Here is a 26,256-nt window from a genome sequence, read left to right as displayed (position 1 = left end):
TATGTCCCTCTTGAAACTACATCCTGGTTCGAAAACAAGAGGAAGAATGTATTTTGACTGACTAATTTTTCTATTTGTTTAAAACATTTTAAATACAAAAACACAAGAAAGTGAAACATGTTTTATATGGAGTATAAAAAAGTCTCATCATTCTCCTCAACAGAGGTATCCAGTACTTGATATATTCAAGGGTCCTTTTTGTAAAATGAATTTCCTAATATGTAAATAAATTCAGTTCAGTTCAGTTCAGTCGCTCAGTCGTGTCTGACTCTTTGAGACCCCATGAATCACCGCACGAATTACATCTCTCAATTTTATCAAAATTAGACAATTTGGGGAGGAAAATTTTCTATATGCTTCAAGCCCTTTTCTCTTCTAACCTAGTATTTTATTACAGTTTCAAAGTGTGTGGTTGTGGATGTTGCAGGCAGGGAAGGGAGGACTGAATTTAAAGATGAGTTTGATAAGTGTAGTTTGAAGCTTGGTGGAACTTACTGATTGATGAACACACTGACTTGCAGGAGGATGACACACTCTGGTTTCCATGGAGAGAAGACACAGATGCTCTGCATTTGGGACCCTTCCAGACCTCGTCTTAAGTGTCTCTTCATCTAGCCAGTCCGGATTTGTATCCTTTATAATAAAACTGTAGTTGTAAGTATAGCACTTTGCTAAGTTCTGTTAGTCATTCTAGCAAATGATCAAACCTGAGGGGAGATCTTGGGAACTCCCAGAATTTGAGCCAGCTGGTCAGACTTGAGGTGTCCTGGGGATCCCTGAACTTGTGACTGGCATCTGCACTGAGGGTAGTCTTGCTGGGGACTGTGTCCTTAAATCTGTAGAATCTAATGCTAACTACGGTGGTTAGCATCAGAATAGAAATGCAGTACAAAACCATTACTTAACCAAAGGATGTGTAAGATTGGCCACAACATAGTGGTGGTACTGTGCTCAGTCATGTCTGACTTTTTGCGACGCCCCTGGACTGTAGCCCTCCAGGCTCCTCTGCCCATGGGATTTCCCAGGCAAGAATATGGAGCGCCACAATGCAGAATGCAACACAATTCAGAGTAGCCAGGGCCAGATCAGAGCAGTTACCTTGCTCTGATGATCATCAACATCATTCCCTGGTGATTCAGAGGAAAGCCTTGTGACCAGAGCCCCCTGAGCACCATGATGTCCGGATATTGCGCTGAGACAGAGGAGGAGGAAGGAAGACTGCTTGAGAAAAATGAAATGGTCTAATAGAATGTTCAAACTTTGGACTAATTACAAGTGCATTTGGTTTAGATTGCAAGAGACTGAGGTTTTAATAATTTCTTAAAACATTTTTTTTATTAACAAATTTATTCCACTGAATCAGCAGGACTAGGGGCTTGAAGGCAATAGGAGATCACTATAGAAATTAAAGAAAGCTACGTTTTCTCCACCTGCCCCAACTCCCTCCCCTGTGAAACATTTGTATTATGGTGCATAAAATTTGACTCTACAGTGAATATATAGCTTATTTTATCTCTCCTCACTCTTATCCTGGAGTTTCCCTTTTGGTTCAGAAGTATCTTGCCATACTGACGAACTCATATTTTCCTTTCCAGTTGTCAACTTACATATCAAGTGGGTCGGAACAGAAGCAGTTAGTTTCCATAAAGCAGATGGACTGTATTCCGGTGAGTCATGAGTTTCCATGGGTGTTGGTCTGGGCTGGGTTTTGAGCCTCTGGTCCAGAGCGTGGTTATTGTGGGATTTTCTGTGGCTTTCAAGATTCACTGAATCACTTACTGCTTATATTAAATGCTGGGAAGGAAATAATGGATTCAACATTGGTTGAGGTTTTTTAACAGTTTTTTTTTTTTTTCTGGTGGAGTTTTAAGTTTAGTAGGAAAACTGATAGGCAAATAAATAATTTTGACAGAATTTTTAATTATTTTCTTATTGATATTTTTATTGACATAGTTGATTTATAATGTGTTAATTTCTGCTGTACAGTAAAGTGATTCAGTTATATATAAGGGCTTCCCTGGTAGCTCAGTGCTAAAGAATCCATCTGCCAATGCAGGAGACGTGGGTTCGATTCCTGAGTCGGGAAGATCCCCTGGAGGAGAGCATGGCAACCCACTCCAGTATCCTTGCCTGGAGAATCCCATGGACAGAGGAGCCTGGTGGGCTATAGTCTATGGGGTTGCAAAGAGTCAGACACTGCTGGTGACTGAGCATGCATGCAATGCATGCATTATATATATATGTGTGTGTGTGTGTGTGTATATATGTATGTGTGTGTATATATATATATGTGTCTATATATGTGTGCGTATGTATATATATCTCCTTTAAAAAATATTCTTTTCCATTATGGTTTGTCACAGGATACTGAATATAGTTCTCTGTGCTATACAATAGGACCTTGTTATTTATCCATTCTATATAAAAAACTTATACCTGTTAAATCCCAACCTTCTGCTCCATCTTTCCTCCAACCCCCTACCCTTTGACAACTACCAGTCTGTTCTTTATGTCCGTGATTCTGTTTCTGTCTCAAAGGTAGGTTCCTTTGCATCATATTTTATATCCACATATAATTAATATCATACAGAATTTGTCTTTCTCTTTCTGACTTACTTTAGTTAGTATAATAATCTCTAGTTGCATTGACAGAATTTTAAAATTTCTATAATAAGAAAGTAAGAAAGAGATCTCAGAGTCAGTCATCCTGTGCTCTCTAGGGCCCCTTCTGTTTCTGAATAGGTCCTGAAAATGCCTGATGCTGGTACAAATGTAGATGAGGGGAGCAGAGGCTGAAATATCTACAGAGGCAGTCAAAGGAAATAAATGACACTGGCTGGTGTTGATTGGGGCAAATCGGGCAAATGATCCCAGTCCTGCCAGATGTTTCAATTTTTTCAACAGAAACTAAAAATCTGTTATTTAAAAAAAAAAAGTAAATAGTGCCAAAATTTAAATGTTGACAAAAATCCCCCCATAAACATACAAATACAAAATCAGTATGCAGAAAAATTATACATGGAGCCGGCCATATTTGGATAACAGATCCCCGTGTGCAACTGCTGGTATAAACGGGGTGGTTCAGTGCAAGCCTACAAGAGGAACAATGAGAAAACCTCGCTGTTTTTAAAGGCTATCTCTGAGAATTACTGAGCATGACGTTTCTCCTTTTTATTTTCTAGCTTAAAACACTGTCGTTTGGTAATAATTGTTGGCTAATATTCCCTCGGGCTTCCCTTGTGGCTCACATGGTCAAGAATCTGCCTGCCAGCAGAGGTGATGCAAGAGATGCAGGTTCAGTCCCTGGCTCAGCAAGATCCCTTGGAGAAGGAAATGGCAACCCACCCCAGTATTCTTGAGTAGAGAATTCCATGGAAAGAGGAACCTGACAGACTAGTCCATGGGGTCACAAAGAGTCAGACACAACTGAGCAACTAGCGCGAGCGCGCGCACACACGTTCCCTGAGCAAGAACCTCACTTGCCCCTCCTCTGCTTTTCTCAGACTTCTCTCTCTGTGGACTCTTTCCCTTCTTCCTTCTCCCTGATTAAACCATCTTCCTTCTCTCCCTCATCTTTGCATCACTCTGCGTAATTTATCCTCTGTAAACATTTCTTAAACTGGATGGGAATCCAAAATTTTGTACAGAATTCACATCTCCCCACTATTTTCTCTGTATCTTTTCTTTTAATTAAACCAGTGGGATTGCATCCTAAAGAAATTTGAGGTTCTCTGTCCTAATCCCTTCTCTCTGTAGTTTCTTTCCACACCTATGTGTGTCTACTTAAAAAAAATTCAGTCATGTGTATCTTGCCAGTAAACTTGCTGGCAAGTTCCTTCTTTCTTCTTTTCTGTTTTAATTAGTTTTTTGGCCTTTTAAACCATAGGTTTATTTGTCAGTGACAGATGGAATTATTGGTTTTATTATCACTAAATTGTTTGGTTAGAACTCATCTTTTTATTATGTGCATAATGAGATAATGTACCTAGAACTCTCATAAATGATTTTGCTGCTTATAAGTATCAAATATTCTTTTCCGATGTCCAGATTAGTGCTTAGATTTACCAATTTTATTTCCATGTGAAGAAGAGAATTCAGAATAGCTGTTAAAAATGGAACCTACTTCACAACTGCTGTGAACACATCCACTGTGCTTTTTTTACCCTCTTACTTCTTCAGGAGCTTCTGAAAGTTTCCCATGAATTTTACAAGGCAGCTCTGAAAAGGAGGGTGAAATGATGACATCTAACAGCACAGGGGGTGGTTGAGAGACGTGAAAGCCCAATAGATTCATCTGAGCCAATTGACCCGCCTTGCGCCTGCCAACGACAGACTCGCTCTTCTCCCTCTGTTTTCCCTGAGCTCATCTGGACTCATCTGAGTGGGCCTTCAGGGATCCTTTATGTGATTTAATAGCTAAAATAAGGAGGATTTGGCCTGCAGGCCACAGGGGTGGGCCAACTCCCTGTCTGAAAGGTAGTGCTCATTACAAAAATCTCGAAAATGTTCCCTTTCACTTAGGTTAAGCTAGGACAGATAATTTTACATGAAATTGACTCTGGCCATGGAAGTTCCATCTAACTGCAGGGTAAAATTAAGTCTGCATATCACAATATTGTCCAGGATAAGGATCTGGTCACACCTAGTATTTGGCTTATTTTGTACCTGTCAGTTTTTGCTGCTTTGGTTAACCTCTCTAGGAGAGATGTTGGTTTCTCAGAATAGATTGTGCGTTTTTATCAGTAGGGAAATGTGTACATACAGTAGATTATGGAATTGGGTATTGTCAGTATCATTGCTTATCGTTGATTTCTCTTGTTTCTCCTTTCAAAAAAGAATTGCAACACCAAAAAAAAAACCCAAAAACATTGCACTATATGTTTTCCAAAAGAGGCTTAGTAAATTATAAGTAAATACGGTGTGAAGAAGATCTCAACACCCACCACACCATGACACATACGCGTCACACATTCACTGGCTAATTTCTGAGATGAAGTCAAAAATATCACTTCCTCCAACAGGAATTTTTGTTTCTGTGCTCTATATTTCTACTGTTCCCCAAATTTCTCCTTTTATAACATTCATGGCGCTTTATTTTAATGACTTCTTTTATTGCCCATATTTCCCAGTAAACTAAAATTTCTAAGGGCAGTCACTAAGTGTGTTTTTTCAGTATGGTATTCTTACCACTCAGGAAAATTGATGTGTGCCTTCAGTAATGTATTTGAAAAAATATTTATCAAAGGAATAAATAAATACACCACATTTGCCAATATATCTTAGATTGTTAATGTTAAATTTTTAGCCCGTTTGTAGTACTAAGTATAAATGGTGTTTGATCTGCATTTTTTCATATATACACCCGCACGCAAACTTAGTCTTACGGTACTGTAACTCAGCAAATTTAATATAGCATCAATTGTACAACACATTATCATCTTCTGTAACACTATGAAAGGACAAAAATCCTGCCAATTATGTGTTTGGAGGCTGATCTTGGTGGATGTCTGTGGCAAGGCCCCTAACCCCTTGTGGCTTGCCGGCAGCACTCTTTATATAGTTAGTTATAATCCAGTTGAATTTTAGCCACTAGTGTTAGAGAGCTAGATTAATAAAGCCTACTCCTTTAAAAAAAAAGAAAAGACAAAAAAGAGCCAAACCAAACACTATATCCTTCTAAATGGAAGAGATTGGAACCAAATGTGGGTTCTAGTAAGCAGTAATTTAAAAATGAAAGCCCATATAAACTTGGTTGTATATTTCCTACCAATGAAAGAATATGTGAAATGACCTTTTTACTGCCAAAACATTTAGAAAAGTTATAAACCATTTTTTATTTTTTACCTCTCAGTGAATAAATGCAAGAATAATGCAGCTGTCCTTTCAAATATATCCATTTTCCTATTTTGTGATGAAAACACCAGCCTGTGGTCTTTCTAAGACTCCAAATAGTTTTATACATTAACTGTATATTGTGAGATGTTCTCTTCTGCTTCCTGGTCTTCCCCCTCAAAATGTGAAGTGGCACTAACTAATTTCTTCTAATTATTTTCACAGAACTCTGATAGCAGGCGTTCCCTTGTAGCTCAGCTGGTAAAGAATCCACCTGCAATGCAGGAGACCCCAGTTTGATTCCTGGGTCAGGAAGATTCCCTGCAGAAAGGATAGGCTAATATCTGACTCTTTGAGACCCCACGGACTGCAGCACGCCAGGCCTCCCTGTCCATCACCGACTCCTGGAGTTTACTCAAACTCAAGCCCATTGAGTTGGTGATGCCATCCAACCACCTCATCCTCTGTCATCCATCCCCTTCTCCTCCCATCTTCAATCTTTCCCATCATAAGGGTCTTTTCAAATGAGCCAGCTCTTCACATCAGGTGGCTGAAATATTGGAGTTTCAGCTTCAACATCACTCCTTTCAATGAATATTTAGGACTGATTTCCTTTAGAATGGACTGGTTGGATCTTGCAATCCAAGGGACTTTCAAGAGTCTTCTCCAACACCACAGTTCAAAAGCATCAATTCTTCGGTGCTCAGCTTTCTTTTCAGTCCAACTCTCACATCCATACATGACTACTGGAAAAACCATAGCCTTGACTAGATGGATATTTGTTGGCAAAGTAATGTCTCTGCTTTTTAATAAGCTGCTTAGGTTGGTCATAACTTTTCTTCCAAGGAGTAAGCATCTTTTAATTTCATGGCTGCAGTCACCATCTGCAGTGATTTTGGAGTCCCCAAAAATGAAGTCAGCCACTGTTTCCACTGTTTCTCCATCTATTTGCTTTGAAGTGATGGGACCAGATGCCATGATCTTAGTTTTCTGAATTTTGAGCTTTAAGTCAACTTTTTGACTCTCCTCTTTCACTTTCATCAAGAGGCTCTTTAGTTTTTCTTCACTTTCTGCCATAAGGGTGCTGTCATCTGCATATCTGAGGTTATTGACATTTCTTCCAGCAGTCTTGATTCTAGCTGTGCTTCATCCAGCCCAGCATTTCTCATGATGTACTCTGCATATAAGTTAAATACAGCCTTGACATGTTCCTTTTCCTATTTGGAACCAGTTTGTTTTTCCATGTCTGGTTCTAACTGTTGCTTCTTGACCTGCATACAGGTTTCTCAAGAGGCAGGTCAGGTGGTCTGGTATTCCCATCTCTTTCAGAATTTTCCACAGTTTATTGTGATCCACACAGTCAAAGGCTTTGGCATAGTCAATAAAGCAGAAATAGATGTTTTTCTGGAGCTCTCTTGATTTTCCCATGATCCAGCGAATGTCGGCAATTTGATCTCTGGTTCCTCTGCCTTTTCTAAAAGAAATTGAACATTTGGAAGGTCATGGTTCACGTACTGCTGAAGCCTGGCTTGGAGAATTTTGAGCATTACTTCACGAATGTGTGAGATGAGTGCAATTGTGCAGTAGTTTGAGCATTCTTTGGCACTGCTTTTCTTTGGGATTGGGATGAAAACTGACCTTTTCCAGTCCTGTGGCCACTGCTGAGTTTTCCAAATGTGCTGGCATATTGAGTGCAGCACTTTCACAGCATCATCTTTCAGGATTTGAAATAGCTCAACTGGAATTCCATCACCTCCACTAGCTTTGTTCGTAGTGATGCTTCCTAAGGCCCACTTGACTTCACATTCCAGGATGTCTGGCTCTAGGTGAGTGATCACACCATCATGATTATCTGGGTCATGAAGCTCTTATTCGTACAGTTCTTCTGTGTAATCATGCCACCTCTTCTTAATATCTTCTGCTTCCATTAGGTATGGACCTAACGGAAGCAGAAGATATTAGCCCATCAAACACATACTGATAGCGGAAAGTCTGATTTGGGAGGAGAAAAAATTGTTTAAAATAGGTATATTTTGTTTTTAATTAGGTCACATGACTAGAGTTCAACTTGAGTTAATTGAGTAGTGAAAATGTATGGAGCAGCCATTGACAAGCTTAAGGAATTGACAGGAGACATAGAGAATTGAAAGAGGAAAGGAAGAGGGAGAAAAAGAGAGAGAAAAGAAGAAAAAGAAAGAGAAGAGAAAAAAAGAGAAACTAAAGATCATTAAGTCTGATCTTTTATTTTTCCTACACAGAGTTATCTCCAACTGTAGCTATCATGTAACATAAGAAAAGTCCATGTGTTGTCTAGAGATTGAGTATTGTCCAAGTTCATGGAAGTTCAGGAAACGTATCCATATGAAATCCCTGTTTTGGTACTGTAGCTGAATTCTTCCTGCTTTATCACATATTGCAAAGCCTTTTATTGATCTATCATGTCATTTGCTACGGTAACTCATTTTCAATAAAGTCTTTCCTTTATTTGAACCCTAGGTTTTCCTCCCAATTTGTGGTTACTTCAAATCTCTATTTGGGTGCCTATTAGATATCTCAGACTCATCATGGTCCTGATTTCTCCTCTCCTCTTCATCAACCTTCCTGCCGTCTTACCCATCTAGGGAAATGGTCATGCCATGCTTAGATGAGAAACCCAAGAGTCATCGTTGACTTAGGCTCACCTCATGTGCAATCCAAGAACAGACCTTAATAGCTCTGTCTTCAAAATATATCCAGAGCCTGACCATTTCTCACCACCTCCACTGATGCCATTATGTCCAAGCTACCATCATCTCTCACCTGAATCACTTCTGTGGCCCCTAAAAGTTCCCCAGCTTTCACTCTTGCTCTATCCCTACAACCTGTCCCCAAAACTCATGTCAGGACCTCTGATGGCTCTAATCTCACTGATTTTGACCTACAATTCACACCCCACCTGACCCCACCATCAATCTGACTCCTGCTGTTGCTGCTGCTAAGTTGCTTCAGTGATGTCCGACTCGGTGCGACCCCATAGACGGCAGCCCACCAGGCTCCCCCATCCCTGAATCTGACTCCTATTTCCTCTTAAATCTCTTCTACTACTTCCACTCACTCACATTGTTCTTAATTCACTGGCTTCCTTGCTGCTTCTTGGAGAAGCCAAGTGAACTCTGACCACAAGGTCATTGTTCTTGGTCTCTGCTTAGAATAGCTTGCACTCGAATATCCACAGAGCTCTTTGCTACACCTTTCCAGGTCTCAATAAGGTCTTCTCTTCCAATGACTCTCTTTAATTTTTGCAATAATATATAGTGTCCTCTATCATTCGTGCTATAGTATATAACTGACTTATTTTGTTTATGACTATTTACCCCAACTAGAATATAAATTCACAGAAGCAAAGGTCTTGTCTGTTTCGTTCACATAGAACAATACTGGGCTCATAGTAGGCATTCAGTAAAAGTTTGTGCTATTCTTGTGGCTTCCTCTGTGCTTAGTGTAGAACTGGACACATAGAGCTTAGAGCGACAGGATAAGGATGAGGGTAGTGTCACAGGAGTAGATGTGCAATGTTTTACAGAAAGGTTGACATTTGAGCCATGTAGAAATTTGCTAGGAGGAAAAACAGTGAATGCACTCCTGTCAGAGAAAGCTATGTCTCCAGAGACAGAAAAGTATAAAAAGTACTCAAATTTAGAATACACTGCTTATTCACTCATTCACGCACCTACTGTGTTTCCATCACTATGCTAGGCTCTAGGGAAAAGGGATAAAGAAGAACAACAAAGTCTTTATCTTTAGTAGACATTTTAAATTTATCTATTTATTTATTTTTGGCCATGCTGAGTCTTCATGACTGTGTGGGGTTTTTTTCTAGTTGCGGTGTGCGGGCTTCTCTTGTTACAGAGAATGGGCTCTAGGGTGTGCGGGCTTCAGCAGCTGCCCTTGGCTGAAGAGAGCCTGGTACTCCAGGGTCATGCTATCTTCCTAAGAGTAGCCACTGAAATACAAAGGCTCAACCCCATTTGCTACAATAAAGGCCACTCTGCACCATCATCCTGGCTCTTGCTCAACTGAGGCTTCTGTTGTGGTTTCATTGCAGCCTAGTTTCTCTCTGTCCAATCCTTCCTTCCTACACATCCTTCACGGGAGACGATCCTGAGAGTACTACCCAAATACTTCTGTACATCATCCTCCATCTCAGGGTTTACTTCCTGGGGAAACTCACCTGCTACGCCATAGTTTGTGTTTTCAGTCCAAATGAAATCCATGTAAAGCATTTATGCAGAAAGATAATGAGGTCTGATGGATGGTTTAGGAAGAGCCCTCTGCTTCCTGATTTGGAGAGTGGATCTTAAATAGGCAAGAGCAGAGGCCCTTCTACACCTCTTAGAAACAGTGGTGTTTTCACGGAAAAAGAATCTATTCTTATTTGAGTAGTTTTGCAGGAGATTGAGGGTTAAGATGGATACGTTGACTGGAAGGACATGCAGACCCAGCCCTCATGCTGGAGGACACACTGTTCAAAGGGCAGGATCTACAGTTTTTACTGATCAGTTGGGACAGGACTGCAGATGTCTGGATGCTATTGTTGTTGTTGTCAGTCTCTCAGTCATGTCCAACTCTTTTGCGACCCCGTGGACTGTAGCCTGCCAGGCTCCTCTGTCCATGGAATTTTCCAAGCAAGAATACTGGAGTGGGTTTCCATTTCCTACTCCAGGGGATCTTCTCTACCCAGGGATCAAACCCAGGTCTCCTGCATTGCAGGGGAGTTCTTTACCGCTGAGCCACCAGGGAAGACCGTCTGGATGCTGGAAAATGTGCAAATGTTGGACTACTATGTTTTAGCATTATTGCCCCATTGGGACTAAAGGAGAAAGTGTAATAGTGGTTGAGAAGAGTGGATATTCACACTACTAATAGTACATGAAAGCAGGCAGTTCCTGGGGAAGGAAATTGAATCCTCAACAGAAGATCTTAGATAGAACAAACCAGACTTCCTTTGTCTGAGCCTCAAGGCAAGTTAGCAATGGAGAGGGTGACAGCCAGCCTGAAACAGGCTTTGTCCCCCTTCCTCTGATCTCCTGCTAGGGGCTTTTCATTAGCCAGAGTGAACCAGCAGCCAGAGAGCACTGGAGCCCTGTGGGTGAGGTCTGTAGAGTTCAGCATCTCAGAAGAGAACAGGGTGGAGAGGTGATCGGTAGATATCTGGCATGCAGATGAAAGTTCCTCTGTTGAAATTCATACTTCTCTAACTTTGATATGCAAATAGACTGCCCGAGGAGCTTGTTAAAATGCAGATTGTGTTTTAAGAGGGCGGAGGTTGGACCTGAGATCCAGAATTGCTGGCACATTCCCAGGTGATGCTGTGACTTCTGGTGCACGTATTGCTTATAGACCAGCAAGGTTATAATTCCCTTCCCGAAACTAAGTCTTGTCAGAAGTCACAGCTTTGGTCTCACCTGTGCAAAGGAAACAGACTTCAACACTTGACAAGCAAGGAGCTGGGATGAAGCAAGTTTCTTTCTTCCTGTCCCTCCCTGAGGGCTCAATGAACCAGCATTCGCCAGAGTGCAGGGCACCTGGAAGGATGAAAGATAACTGGCATTTGGGCTAAGGGGCCTATGGATAGAGAGGAGATTGATGACCTGAGCCTGAGGAGGCAGAGATCAACTGATTTAGGAAAGCACATAAAATACCAACACCTTTGAGGGTTCCCTGGAAAGGGAGGCTTGAAGTCATTATAAATAATAGAAAAGTGACCTAATTTATATTTTCAGGTTGAGGAAACCCATACTTACGGGGAGTGAATAAAGTTTGATAGTTCAGGCTTGAAATCTATTGCAGAACCCTCTTGAACTTTGCTTTGTATTTGCTCCATTAACAGCTGCCTTTTCCAGTGTTTTGCATTTACTTACTGATTGTTGAGAACTGCTCATCCTAAATGGGACAGGGCCTCTCCTGTTGAGGTCTATGATCCTCTGCAATAACAAAGCACAAAAACATGTCTTTGACCACATGAAGGCTGCCTCAGCTTTTAGCCACATTGCAGTCCTGGAAATGTCATTGAAAGGAGAACAGCAAGAAATGAATCATTTTTTTTTTCTTCTCCCATCACAGTGTGTCCACCACTTCCCTTCTTTTTCCACCCAATGTTCCTGAATCAGTCAGGCACAATGTTGACAAGTTCACTTTGAAATCAATGAATCAGCAGGAAGACTGTTGAGTGAGTGCATCAATGAAGTGAAAAGTGAAATATAGGGGTTTGCCAGCTCCATCAGGTCAGAAAATGGATGAAATGTTAGAGAGGACAGGAGTGATAACTGTCTGCACATTTTTCTTTCTCTCGTCATTAAGAGTTGAGTGTAGAGGAAATATATATACCTATGGCTGATCCATGGTAGAAACCAACACAATATTGAAATTATCTTTCAATTAAAAATAAATAAAATTTTAAAAATCCTTTATATAAATAACCACACACAAAAAGAGTTGAGAGTAATTTGATTAAATTCCTTCTCCAAGAGTTACATAAAAAAGTGAATCTTTCCAACTCTTCTTTGGAAGCAATGATTTTAATCAGAGCATCCTGAATAAATGTCTATAGGCCATAAGCCTCTGGATGATATTGAGGGCAAGGACATGAGAGAAGGTGGGAGTTAACTGGTTTATGGACCGAAAATTCTACATTGAAGATATAAGCACTAATGCAAATACTGCTGTGCAAGAGTGTTCAGTCATGTTCGAATCTTTGTGACCCCATAGGCTATAGCTCACCATGCTCCTCTGTTCATGGAATTTCCTGGGCAAGAATACTGGAGTAGGTTGCCGTTTCCTACTCCAAGGGATCTTCTGACCCAGGGATCGAACCCGCATCTCTTGCATCTCCTGTATTGGCAGGTGGATTCTCTATCACTGCATTACCCGGGAAGCCCTGCAAATACTACTACAAGACTCAAATAAGTCTACAGCACTTGTTATATGCCAGTCAAGCAGTACTCCAAGGACTTTACATGAAGAAGCCTGAGGCCAAGGCCACAGACATCTTTTGCTCTGAACTGAATATTTGTATCCTCCCAAATTCATATGCTGAAATCCGAATGCCTAACATGATGGTATTAGGAGGTGGGGCCTTTGGGAGAGTATTAGGTCCTGAGGGCGGAGCCCTCATGAATAGGATTAGTGCCCTTCTAACAGACATTACAGAGTTTGCTTCCTCTCTCTGCTCTCTGCAAGAAGACAGCCATCTACAAATGAGGGAACAAATCCTCATCAGAACCCACCCATACTGGCACCCTGGTAGTAGACTCCAGAACCACAGGACATAAATATTTGTATTTAAACCACCCAGTCTATGATATTTTGCTGTAGCAGTCCAAATTGACTAAGACATGTCCTGATACAGGAGCTTTGAAGGTGGGAGTTGGAATAATTTAATAGCTTTGTCCCCATCTTCCCCTCAGCATGAAAATGCAATAGGCAGAGAATGAAGAGATGGGGATGATTTATTTGTACTTGTTTTCTGTCTTCTTCTAGCAACCTATGATTTTTCCAAATACAGATTAAGAAAATAAATTTATATGAAGCCCACACTCAGTTAAGGTGGATTAAAAAGCAAAGAAAGGAGACATTTTTATTTCTTTTGCAAAGTCTGGTGACAAATGCTTTCGACCCTTGCACTGTACCTCTGAACTCTCTCTGTTCTGCACCTGCCTTCATTCCCTCTACCTTCACACCCCTCACGCTTCCAACCAGCTCTTAGGCACAGCCAAAGTCAGGGGGTAAACGTACTGATAAACCTAAGCTTGGGGCCCTCCTAGGAATGTTCATTAAGAATTACCTTCCCCTTTGTGTGTGTGTGTGTGTGTGTATGCCATCGTGTCTGACTCTTTGTGATCCCGTGGACTATCACCTGCCAGTCTCCTCTGTTCAGGGAATTTTCCAGGCAAGAATACTGAAGCGGGTTGCCATTTCCTACTCCAGGAAATCTTCCTGACCCAGGGATTGAATCTACATCTCCTGCGTTGGCAGGTGGATTCTTTACCACTGTGCCACCTGGGAAGCCTAAACCAGTCTAATCAGATGTTTACTGGGACCAGACAATAGATCTACTTCAGAATGCATGGCCAGTTTTCTCTCATTCCCCATCGACAGGCCAATCTGTCCAAGCCCTTCTTTCTGAATCATGGTCTCAGCCCATCAGAAGCAGGCACCCCATAGGAACTGTAGCTTTGTCTTTGATCCTGGGACACCCAACTATGTCCTGTCACAGGGGTAACTGAGGGGAGGGATGAGAGAGGGTACTAGAGAGAGGGTAGGAGTGGGTTAGCTAATCACTAATCTATCATGAATTTTGACCAAGCATCTCCAGGTGTGCTCGGTTCCTTTAGGCTGAGGAGATATGGGGAAGGTGAATATGCCCTGGATTTCCAGTTAGCTGATTTTAGAAAATACTGGGACTTCCTTGGTGGTCCAGTGGGTAAGACTTCTTACTCCCAAAGTAGGGGGCCAGATTCAACCCTTGGTTGGGGAACTAAGATCCCACATGCCACAACTAAGTCAGTATATCTCCCCTACTGAGCCTGCGTGCCCTAGAGTCCTCATGCGACAACTAGAGAAACCCAAGAGCTGTAACTGAACACTGAGTGCAACAGTGAAGACCCAAAATAAATAACTTTTTAAAAAAAGAAAGAAAAAAAGTAAATACTGAGCAATAGGAAAAGCCCATTTCGGTGACCTATGGGAGATCTTTCTGCCTGGAAGCCTAGTCCAACAGGTAGGAAACAGTGTTTAGGGGCTGGTAAGTAGGAGGCAGGAGACCCAGGTTTGATCCCTGGGTCGGGAAGATCCCCTGGAGAAGGAAATGGCAACCCACTTCAGTATTCTTGCCTGGAGAATCCCATGGACAGAGGAGCCTGGGGGGCTACAGTCTATGGGGTCACAAAGAGTTGGACATGACTAAGCAACTAAGATGCAAGCAGGATTTGGGGAGTCTGTCTCCATCTGATCTACATATTTAGTAACATTTCTGAGTCAGAAAGTTAGGAAAGATTTCATGCATTTCATTTTTATCTGTATTAGACTAGGTTTGTGAGTTGCCATGAAGAAACAGACAAATAAACGCCCTTTCCTCCACCCCCATATGCTGCTACGTGCAGGATGAGGGCTGTGGGCCCCTGACCTACTTCATACTTCTCTGCTGTCCTTTCTTCTTGGCAGCTCAAGAGTTGAGCAGAGGCCCCAAGGGTGTGACACTGTGGAGAGAAAGACTGGGAGATCACAGTGTGAGGCTTGTGTTTTGCTTGGTGCTCATCTGCTTGACCATCAAGGCTCCTGCCTCACCCCATCTCCCATGACTCTGAGCTGTGAGATATAACCTGATCTCACAAGTGATAAGCATGCCACCTTTTCACTTAGGTGAGCCTCCCAGCTCAGCATTGTATGGTAAACCTACAGACGGGGAGAGTTATCAAGTTTACCAGCTCTCATACTTATACTCTACCATTTGCCTTGCCCTTGGGGCACTTTCACAAAGGATGACTACTGCCATCATGTATTAATGAAGACTTATTTGGTGAAAGAGAAAGAAATGGACTTTATCTAGTTTGAGTAAAAAGAAAATCTTACTGGGAAGTTATGAGTTTAAAAATAAAGCACCAGGAGGGTGAGAAGTAAGGAAGATCTCAACTTCAGGAGTTTCTGGACCTGTAATTTAGGACACTCTGTGGCTCCCTCACTGTCTATTTCTCTTCACTCAAAACTCCATATTCCCTGGAGAGGCAATCTGATTAGCTTAGCTTCATTTAGGCATTCACCTCTGAAAAAATTAGCTCCGGTTCATGTTCCAAGTAAAGACTTGGCTACTGGAGTCTACCTCTAGGAGTCAAGGTCAGTCCCCAGGAAAGTGATACTGTCCAGGGCCCTGTGGGGCTCCTGGGCAGAAGGCCTTGCCATGTCCTCCATTTATTTGACTATAGGAAACAGCCTTCATTCATCCTCCATGACTTTCCCTGAATTCCAATGGGCAGATTCAAGCAGTTGTTCATTAGGGAAAAGAGGGGATGTGAGACCAGGGAGAAGTAAACAAACAGCCAAGAGCAGACTTGGGACAAGATTCTGTTTTCCCAGCAATGAATACACACAACAGTATCTTTGAGCTAATTTACAGATACTGAAAGCCCCTCCAGGTGGGACAGTTAATGGTGTGCTGCCCACAAGCATATAGACTCCAGATCAGTTGGATCTGAAGGTTGATAATGTTGGCTCCCACTTGTCTCAATACTAACCCATCAGAAGAATGTTCGTGAGCTGATCATGCTCTCTTTGAGCAATTACTATAAAACTTCTCACTATCTTCCCCAAGCAGGGACACATATTTTTGAGGGCATTAGCCAGCTGCTACCCCCTTTCCCTGGCAAAGCAATAAAGATATCCTTATCTGCTTCACCCAAAACTCTGTCCCCAGGGTTTGGTTCAGCAGTCACCAGTGTACCAAGAAGCTGAGCTTTTGGCATCAAAAGGACCACAGATGTGAACTAGGGATTCACCCCAGTGTCACACTTAATGCAATCACACTGGCCTCACATGGTTCTCTGCCTCTCCTGATCCAGGAGCCGAGCACTCATCTCAGGTCCAACTCCCTGCTGGAGGCTCCTTCACTGCCATCCCCAAAGGCCAGATTTCTTTTACACAAAAATATCAAGTAAAAGAGGAACATACTACTGGAAATCTACTTTATCTTCAGGTTGGGATATCTTGTAGGGGACCCCTCCTTGACTTGCTCACGGTTGAGACCATGTGGTTGCGCTTCAGAGGGGACTAGCAATTCTCTCTTTTTTTTGGCTAAGGACTGCCTTCAGGATGCCATTTCCCTGGCTCTTACTGGGTGGAAGGTATGAAACTAGCCTCTCTTCTCAGGAGTGACCCCCTTCCCTTCCCACAGGAGTGTGGTCTGGCCTAATGGCCTCATAATATTGTCTATCAGAGCATTACATGATAGGCCCCTCATTTACCCACAGGACAGGCACATTTAGCAGCAGAAGACTTACTCTGTTACCCAAATGCTGGCCATCTATGATTTCAGTCCTGGCCTGTCCCAGTGTGGCTTGCTGCCATGACTGGTGTGTAATGATCTGATTCAGAGTCAACATGTGCTGATTACATGTGGGTGGTCTGCCAGGATCTATGGGCAGGGATTTGTACTTGAATTATCTAGTTCATTATTTAACACAAATCCCATGTAATTCTTTTGGGAAATGAGTGCTGTGTTCAAATACATTTGGTTAGCACTGCCTGGTATCTTCATTTTGCAGGCACAGAATGCTAAGTATCTCACTATAGATTCTAGAAGATGCCCCCCCCCCAAAAAAATTGTTTAACATTGTGTAAACCAGTATTTCCCAAATTGAAAGGGTAGTAGATTTTTTTTTAAAACCTATTCCCATCCTGCAAGACAACTTTTAGTAGAACACTCTTAAGGAAATGTGATTTAGTTTAATGCTCCCAGCATCCCTGGGATGAACCTTAAAATGGTGTTGCTATCCTCATTTTGTAGATGACAAGGCAGAGGTTCATCTCAGAGGTTCATCTCAGAGACACTAGGTAGCATGACCCAAGACTACCCAGGCAGCAAGTGCCTCTGCAAAGCTTTGAACATGGTTCCTCTGAGTCCAAGTCCAGGCCTCTTCCTGTCAGGCTTTGATCACCAGCTCTGAGACTTACCAAATACTCCTGGGACACTGTCTTCCTGGATTCTGGCTCTCAGCCAAATCCAATGCAAGAGACCCGGGAGAGCCAATAGTGTGGTTACTGTATGAAGTCTTCCAGGCTCATGACCTAGGAAGAGCCAGTATTTCAGTTCAAGTCCAAAGACAGGAAAAAAAACCAGTGTCCCAGTTTGAAGGCCTTCTCTTATTTGGGTGAGAGTCAGGCTTTTTGTCCAACCAGTTGGATAAGGCACACCCACAATAGGGGTGACTTGTTTTACTGAGTCTATCACTTTATTTCTTTTAAATATTTATTTATTTATTTAGCTGCATCAGGTCTTAGCTGATGCACGCAGGATCTTTATTGCATCATGTGGGGTCTTTCGCTCTCTAGTTGTGCCCACAGGTTCCAGACAGTGAGGGCTCAGTAGTTATGGTGTCCAGGCTTAATTGCTCCACAGCAGGTATGATCCCAGTTCCCCAACCAGATATCGAATCTGTGTTCCCTGCATTGCAAGGCAGATTCTTAACCACTAGCGAGTCCCTAGTCTACAAATCTAAATATTCGGTTCAGTTCAGTTCAGTTCAGTCACTCAGTTGTGTCCGATTCTTTGCGACCCCATGAATCACAGCACACCAGGCCTCCCTGTCCATCAACAACTCCCAGAGTTCACTCAAACTCAAGTTCATCGAGTCGGTGATGCCACCCAGCCATCTCATCCTCTGTCATCCCCTTCTCCTCCTGCCCTCAATCCCTTCCAGCATCAGAGTTTTTCCAGTGAGTCAGCTCTTCCCATGAGGTGGCCAAAGTACTGGAGTTTCAGCTTTAGCATCATTCCTTCCAAAGAAATCCCAGGGCTCATCTCCTTCAGAATGGACTGGGTGGATCTCCTTGCAGTCCAAGGGACTCTCAAGAGTCTTCTCCAACACCACAGCTCAAAAGCATCAATTCTTTGGCGCTCAGCTTTCTTCACAGTCCAACTCTCACATCCATACATGACCACCAGAAAAACCATAGCCTTGACTAGATGGACCTTTGTTGGCAAAGTAATGTCTCTGCTTTTGAATATGCTATCTAGGTTGATCATAACTTTCCTTCCAAGGAGTAAGTGTATTTTTAATTTCATGGCTGCAATCACCATCTGCAATGATATTGGAGCCCAAAAAGATAAAGTCTGACACTGTTTCCCCATCTATTTCCCATGAAGTGATGGGACCAGATGCCATGATCTTAGTTTTCTGAATGTTAAACTTTAAGCCAACTTTTTCACTCTCCACTTTCATCAAGAAGCTTTTTAATTCCTCTTCACTTTCTGTCATAAGAGTGGTGTCATCTGCATATCTGAAGTTATTGATATTTCTCCTGGCAATCTAGATTCCAGCTTGTGCTTCTTCCAGCCCAGCATTTCTCATGATGTGCTCTGCATATAAGTTAAATAGGCAGGGTGACATTATACTGCCTTGACTTACTCCTTTTCCTATTTGGAACCAGTTTACTGTTCCATGTCCAGTTCTAACTGTTGTTTCCTGACCTGTATATAGGAGGCAGATCAGGTGGTCTGGTATTCCCATCTCTTTCAGAATTTTCCACAGTTTATTGAGATCCACACAGTCAAAGGCTTTGGCATAGTCAATAAAGCAGAAATAGATGTTTTTCTGGAACTCTCTTGCTTTTTCCATGATCCAGTGGATGTTGGCTCTGGTTCCTCTGCCTTTTCTAAAGCCAGATGGAACATCTGGAAGTTCATGGTTCATGTATTGCTGAAGCCTGGCTTAGAGAATTTTGAGCATTACTTTACTAGCGTGTGAGATGAGTGCAATTGTGTGGTAGTTTGAGCATTCTTTGGCATTGCCTTTCTTTGGGATTGGAATGAAAACTGACCTTTTCCAGTCCTGTGGCCACTGCTGAGTTTTCCAAATGTGCTGGCATATTGAGTGCAGCACTTTCACAGAATCATCTTACAGGATTTGAAATAGCTCAACTGGAATTCCATCACCTCCAATAGCTTTGTTTGTAGTGATGCTTTCTAAGGCCCATTTGACTTCACATTCCAGGATGTCTGGCCCTAGGTGAGTGATCACAGCATCGTGATTATCCAGATCATGAAGATCTTTTTTGCACAGTTCTTCTGTGTATTCTTGCCACCTCTTCTTAATATCTTCTGCTTCTGTTAGGTCCATACCATTTCTGTCCTTTATCGAGCCCACCTTTGCATGAAATGTTCCCTTGGTGTCTCTAATTTCCTTGAAGAGATCTCTAGTCTTTCCCATTCAGTTATTTTCCTCTATTTCTTGGCATTGATCGCTGAGGAAGGCTTTCTTATCTCTTCTTGCTATTCTCTGGAACTCTGCATTCAGATGCTTATATCTTTCCTTTTCTCTTTTGCTTTTCGCCTCTCTTCTTTTCTCAGCTATTTGTAAGGCCTCCCCAGACAGCCATTTTGCTTTTTTGCATTTCTTTCCCATGGGGATAGTCTTGATCCCTGTCTCCTACACAATGTCATGAACCTCTGTCCATAGTTCATCAGGCACTGTCTATCAGATCTAGTCCTTTAAATCTATTTCTCACTTCCATTGTATAATCATAAGGGATTTGATTTAGGTCATACCTGAATGGTCTAGTGATTTCCCTACTTTTTTCAATTTAAGTCTGAATTTGGTCATAAGGAGTTCATGATCTGAGCCACAGTCAGCTCCTCATCTTGTTTTTGCTGACTGTATAGAGCATCTCCATCTTTGGCTTCAAAGAATAGAATCAATCTGATTTTGGTGCTGACCCTCTGGTGATGTCCATGTGTAGAGTCTTCTCTTGTGTTATTGGAAGAGGGTGTTTGCTATGACCAAGGCATGCTCTTGGCAAAACTCTATTAGCCTTTGCCCTGCTTCATTCCATACTCCAAGGCCAAATTTGCTTGTTACCCCAAGTGTTTCTTGACTTCCTACTTTTGCATTCCAGTCCCCTATAATGAGAAGGACATCTTTTTTGGGTGTTAGTTCTAAAAGGTCTTGCAGGTCTTCTTAGAACCATTCAACTTCAGCTTCTTCAGCATTACTGTTTGGGGCATAGGCTTGGATTACCATGATATTGAATGGTTTGCCTTGGAAATGAACAGAGATCATTCTGTCACTTTTGAGATTGCATCCAAATACTGCACTTCGGACTCTTTTGTTGGCCATGATGGCTACTGCATTTCTTCTGAGGGATTCCTGTCCACAGTAGTAGATATAATGGTCATCTGAGTTAAATTCACCCATTCCAGTCCATTTTAGTTTGCTGATTCATAGAATGTTGATGTTCACTCTTGCCATCTCTTGTTTGACCACTTCCAATTTGCCTTGATTCATGGACCTGACATTCCAGGTTCCTATGCAATATTGCTCTTTACAGCATTGGACCTTGCTTCTCTCACCAGTCACATCCACAGCTGGGTATTGTTTTTGCTTTGGCTCCCTTCCCTCTTTCTGCAGTTATTTTTCCACTCATCTCCAGTAGCATATTGGGCACCTACCAACCTGGGTAGTTCCTCTTTCAATATCCTGTCTTTCAGTAGCCTTTTCATATTGTTCATGGGGTTCTCAAAGCAAGAACATTGAAGTGGTTTGCCATTCCCTTCTCCAGTGGACCACATTCTGTCAGACCTCTCCACCATGACCCACCCGTCTTAGGTGTCCCCTCATGGCATGGCTTAGTTTCATTGAGTTAGACAAGGCTGTGGTCCGTATGATCAGACTGACTAGTTTTCTGTGATTATGGTTTCAGTGTGTCTGCCCACTGATGCCCTCTCGCAACACCTACCGTCTTAGTTGGGTTTCTCTTACCTTGGACATGGGGTATCTCTTCACGGCTGCTCCAGCAAAGTGCAGCTGCTGCCCCTTACCTTGGACGAGGGGTATCTCCTCACGGCCATCCCTCCTGACCTTGAATGTAGAGTAGCTCCTCTCAGCCCTCCTGGCCCATGCAGCCGCCGCTCCTTGGACGTGGGGTTGCTCCTCTCAGCCACCGCCCCTGACCTCAGGCGTGGGGTAGCTCCTCTCGGTCGGTGCCCCTGACCTTGGATTTAATCTCATCTGAAAACACCATCACAGAGCCACCCAGAATGATGCTTGGCCAAATATCTGGGACCCCTTGGCCCAGTTTAATTGACACATAAAATTAAGCATCACTGGTTACAACAGTCTTCTGTGACTTCTGCCTTGCTTACTCTCTCTCTCTCCCCCTCTTTGTGTCTTCTTGTTTATCTCCTCTGATGAAGTCAGCTGCCATGTTGTGAGCTACCCTAAGGAGAGGTCTTCGTGATAAGGAATTGAGGTAGCCTTCAGCCAGCAACCAGCAAGAAGCTGGGACTTACAGCCCGACCACCTTCAAGGAAATTTATCCTGCAAATAACCACATGAGTGAGTCTGGGGGTGGATCCCACCCTGTCTGCCAACCCTGGACATGACCACAGCCCCTGGTTAACACATTGGCTGCAGTCTGTGAGGGATCTTGAAGCAGAGAATCTAGGTAAGCCAGGATCTAGATTCCTGATCTTCAAAAACCATGAGATAATAAATGTTATATTAAGGCTTTTGTTTTTTGAGGTCATTTTTCTCTCAATAACTAATGCATATCTTATCCATTGTCTATTTTCCCATAAATGGAGCTTGAGAGTATGTGAAATTTTTGGTCCTTTCATCCACTGTCTTTCTTTAAGAGAGGATCCAGACTGACTTTCAAAATGCCTATCTCCAACCTTTTATGAGAAAGGATGCCCACGTAACTGAACAAATTTTATCTGTGGCATTGACACAGTATAGTTCATGGGAGGATACTTACAAAAAGAAGGGGGCAAGCTCGTAAGAAACAGAAATGTTTCTTTTCTGAATATTCAGTTTTAATACATCTCTCGATGTTTTCTTTTTTCCGCCATTGTTCCCACCAACCAATACTCTAGGTTCCTGGTCTCCTTCCTCATCCCGTAGACAAATCAGTCTCTAGGACACCGCCAATCACCTACTCTGTGATTCTTTATTGGATATGAAGTGATAACCGACTTGTTTTACCACTGGACTTGTCAATGAACATCAGGGATGATGGTGATGACATATGGGGGAGTGGGAGGAAAAAAGCCCATCTCAATTTTCTTGGACAATGTCTTCCTTGAGGCTGATTACTTATAGGTATATTTGAGGGAGTATGGGCAGAAACAGATAGGGAAAAGTTGTATGAAAAAAAAAAAGATTAAAGTTAAATTCCCTATTGACATGGGAAGATGTGGCTGAGTCATTCACAAAATGACTTAGAAAATGAAGAAATGTGGTATTACTTGTACCCTAGTGTCAAGGAGAAAACTTTCTCAAGGATCCTCACTGTTAATGCCCAGGACATAATAAATCTTGGGATGAACCAGGTTGTTTGTGGACAGGAATGCCTATATACTTGAGCTCTTAAGGGGCTGTCCGTTAGTTCTGTAAGCCATCCCCTCCTCCTATTTTCTCGTCTCTCATACAAGCCAGCAGCAGGTCCCTGTGTAGTCTCTTAGCCTTAGGATAAAAGAAGTAACTCACTTGACCATGGAACACACATTGGGTTTTCTCTAAGGCAGTAGTTCTCATCTTCAGTTGTATATTAGAATCACCAGGAAAGATTTGGGAAAAAAAATGACCATGCCTGGGCCTAGCCCCCAATCAATGAATCAGAATCTCTAGGGGTAGAGCCAAAGCATGGGAGTTTTGTTTTTTTTTTTTTTTTGAAAAGCTGTCTACATAGTTTTAATACTCAGAGCCACTGGTCTGGGTCCCCAACAGACTATAGTATAGTAATTTGGAACTGAAGATTCTGCTAAGATAAAGTGCCACTTAGTTAAAAACAAGACGCAAAAAGAAAAAGTCTTGAAATTAACATACTAAGCACAATGAGATGAGTGGACACAGGCGCCTGACCCTTCAGATGCAAGGCCAGCCAATGAGCACGGTGAAGGGGTCGGGGTGAGGGAGACTTTGTTTGACCAGGGGATTTGCTGGAAGCAGGGAATGTTTCAGAATATGCTTACTGTTTGGGATAATGTCTGAAGGTTGAGACTGATATGAATTATTTAGAACTTTAGGGAGACTCTACAATGGAATCAATTTTCCTTATCCTTTCTCTGCACGGTCAGACTGAAATGGTCAAACCTCTAGAGTAAAACTGACTTTACAAACAGCAGGCATGACAAAGTTCTGACATTCGCTACTGTGTTGCTGATAAAACTAAAATTGATTGAGATGCCCCTGGGGAGGTCTCAAGAAAACCTAAGCCTTGTTGTTATGAAGTGTTATAATAATTTCCTTTATATGTCGTATTCATTAAATGTGTGATATATATTTAATGAAAACCCAGATCAGCAGGTGGAGGGTAGGTGTTTTTCAAAATGCTGCAGAACAGAGATTCAGAGGCTATATTGCAAGAAGTTCATGTTTTCTTTTTTCCTGGGAGATTCTGGTCCTTTGACACAAAAGTGTTGGGCTCAAGAGACTTTTTGCTTTGGTGTGATGGGAGTGACCACATGTTCTGGTCTGCTCCAGATGGTTCCAGCTTACATGTGCTGTCTTAGCCTGATTGTTCACAGACCTCCTTTCCACTTCTAAAAGTGCCCTGGTTTACATATTAGTCAAGGGTTTTCATGTCATAGTACACTGCACCTCTGGTCTAGGAAGAGGAGGCCTACATCCTCGCAGTCTTGTTTCCACTAATTAGCTTTTTTCTCCTAGCAGATGATTTTTCTCTTAGGGACTCAGTTTCCTTGTAAGTCAAGGAAAGGGGGATCTAAACCAGGGATTGGCCTCTGGGTCCATGAACTATGTTAGATGCAGATTTTTGCATGACTTTTGTCATATGTCTGCATATATATTATTTTATGTACATTTTTCTGGGGAGAGTTTCTGATAGCAGTCATCATATTCCCAAAAGGGGTTTCATGATCCCCAAATGGTAAAGCACCACACTGGATAAACTATGTAGTCCTGTTCGTCTCCAGCATCTTATGCTTCTGTGATTATGATGTTTTAAAATAGAACTTGGGAGTCAGTTAAAATATTGCTTGAGAATATTTTAACAGTGAGAACTGTACCATAATTCATTTTCCTTGTACCAAACAAATAAATGGGATTTTATTTTTAGAGGCATGCAGCCACACACTGAAATGATGAAAGGACTGTTCTGTGAGACAGAAGGGAACCCTGCAGTTGGGAGCATAGGGCCTGTTCCTTTGGGAAGTGCACAGGAAGGGAAAGAAACACCCCATGGGAAGGCAGGAGCCTTTGTGAAGTGAGGATGACTTGCAAGATGTCAAGGGAGCTGTTTGGACCTTCCTGTCTAAGATAGAGAAAAGAGGATGGGAGATAAGTAATTAAGGGAGTAATTATATGATGGACTCAAAGAAAGGACAGTGAGCCTGGATTCCACCATCTGTTTTCAGCTTTATCATGAAACTGCTGTGTGACCCTGGGCAGATCCGGTTCCTCCTTGGCAAAACCAGACTGGAACTGCGTGATCTTGGGATGCCATGCCTTGCATCCCTGCACTTGCTCATTCCAGGCTCTTTCCCCACTTTCAGTGACCCTGAGAAAATCTTTATGTGCCTGTTTTCTAAACATCAATGCACTTGCCAAAGACTTTGCTATTCTTTTTCATTTTATTTTATTTTTTTCCTGTAAATTACACCTCATTGAGAACATTTACCATTTCTCATCCATTTATTGTGGAGAGATAATCTGCTTTGAGATGATGGCCAGAGTTTCCCCAGTTTTTTATTTTTGAAGAACAACTCATTAAGAAAGATCTCTTAGAGGCTCCTTTTCTGGTTCATAGTAGCCACTGAACAAATTATGGAACTGGGTACCAAAAGGTCAAAAAATGACTTAGGCTGAAGCTCCAATACTTTGGCCACCTGATACAAAGAGCCAACTCATTGAAAAAGAACCTGATGCTGGGAAAGATTGAGGGCAGGAGGAGAAGGGGGCAATAGAGGATGAGATTGTATTCTGTCATGGGCTCAATGGACGTGAGTTTGAGCAAACTTTGGGATATGGTGAAGGACAGGGAAGCCTAGTGTGCTGCAGTCTATGAGGTTGTAAGGAGTTGACATGACTTAGTGACTGAACAACAACAAAATTTCTCAGCAAAATCTGACTAGAGCCTCGGAAGCCCCAGAGGCTTGACTCTGATGGTAATGGGAAACATTTGGTACCAATCTGTTTCCTTAGACTCTCATGAAGTCAATTATGGTGATAATGAGGAATTAGCTATTTACTTTGTATATACTGCTCTGCAATCCTCAGTAAGAACTTCAGATATAATATTTATACTCTGGGATAACTCAAATCACAAAAGTAATAACTTTTTGTCAGGCAGCATTATACAGTAGACTAAATCAACGGTCTCTGGAGTTTAGGATTTTGAGGGGGAATAGGGATTGGGCTTCTCTGATAGCTCGGTTAGTCAAGAATCCGCCTGCATTGCAGGAGACCCCAGTTTGATTCCTGGGTCAGGAAGATCCACTGGAGAAGGGATAGGCTACCCACTTCAGTATTCTTGGGCTTCCCTTGAGGCTCAGCTGGTAAAGAATCTGCCTGTAATATGGGAGACCCGGGTTTGATCCCTGGATTGGGAAGATCCCCTGGAGAAGGGAAAGGCTATCCACTCCAGTATTCTGGACTGGAGAATTCCATGGACTGTACAGTTCATGGGGTCACAAAGAGTCAGACATGACTGAGCAAC

General features: G+C 42.3%; 1 long non-coding RNA gene across 3 annotated transcripts in view; it reads left to right on the top strand.

Moving 5' to 3' along the window:
- The window catches only part of LOC138432862 (uncharacterized), a 43,962-nt gene extending 21,224 nt beyond the window's left edge, over positions 1-22,738 (top strand). For all 3 annotated transcript variants that reach the window (XR_011254010.1, XR_011254009.1, XR_011254008.1), the window contains 3 exons: positions 522-654; positions 1,596-1,667; positions 21,773-22,738. This is a non-coding gene — a long non-coding RNA (uncharacterized lncRNA). The remainder of the gene's footprint in view (positions 1-521; positions 655-1,595; positions 1,668-21,772) is intronic.
- The last annotated feature ends 3,518 nt before the right edge of the window (positions 22,739-26,256 follow it).

This window comes from Ovis canadensis, chromosome 2 (genome assembly GCF_042477335.2).
Source record: "Ovis canadensis isolate MfBH-ARS-UI-01 breed Bighorn chromosome 2, ARS-UI_OviCan_v2, whole genome shotgun sequence".
Lineage (NCBI taxonomy): Eukaryota > Metazoa > Chordata > Mammalia > Artiodactyla > Bovidae > Ovis > Ovis canadensis.
Note: the sequence above shows the minus strand (reverse complement) of the source record. Positions and strands in the feature narration are given on the sequence as shown.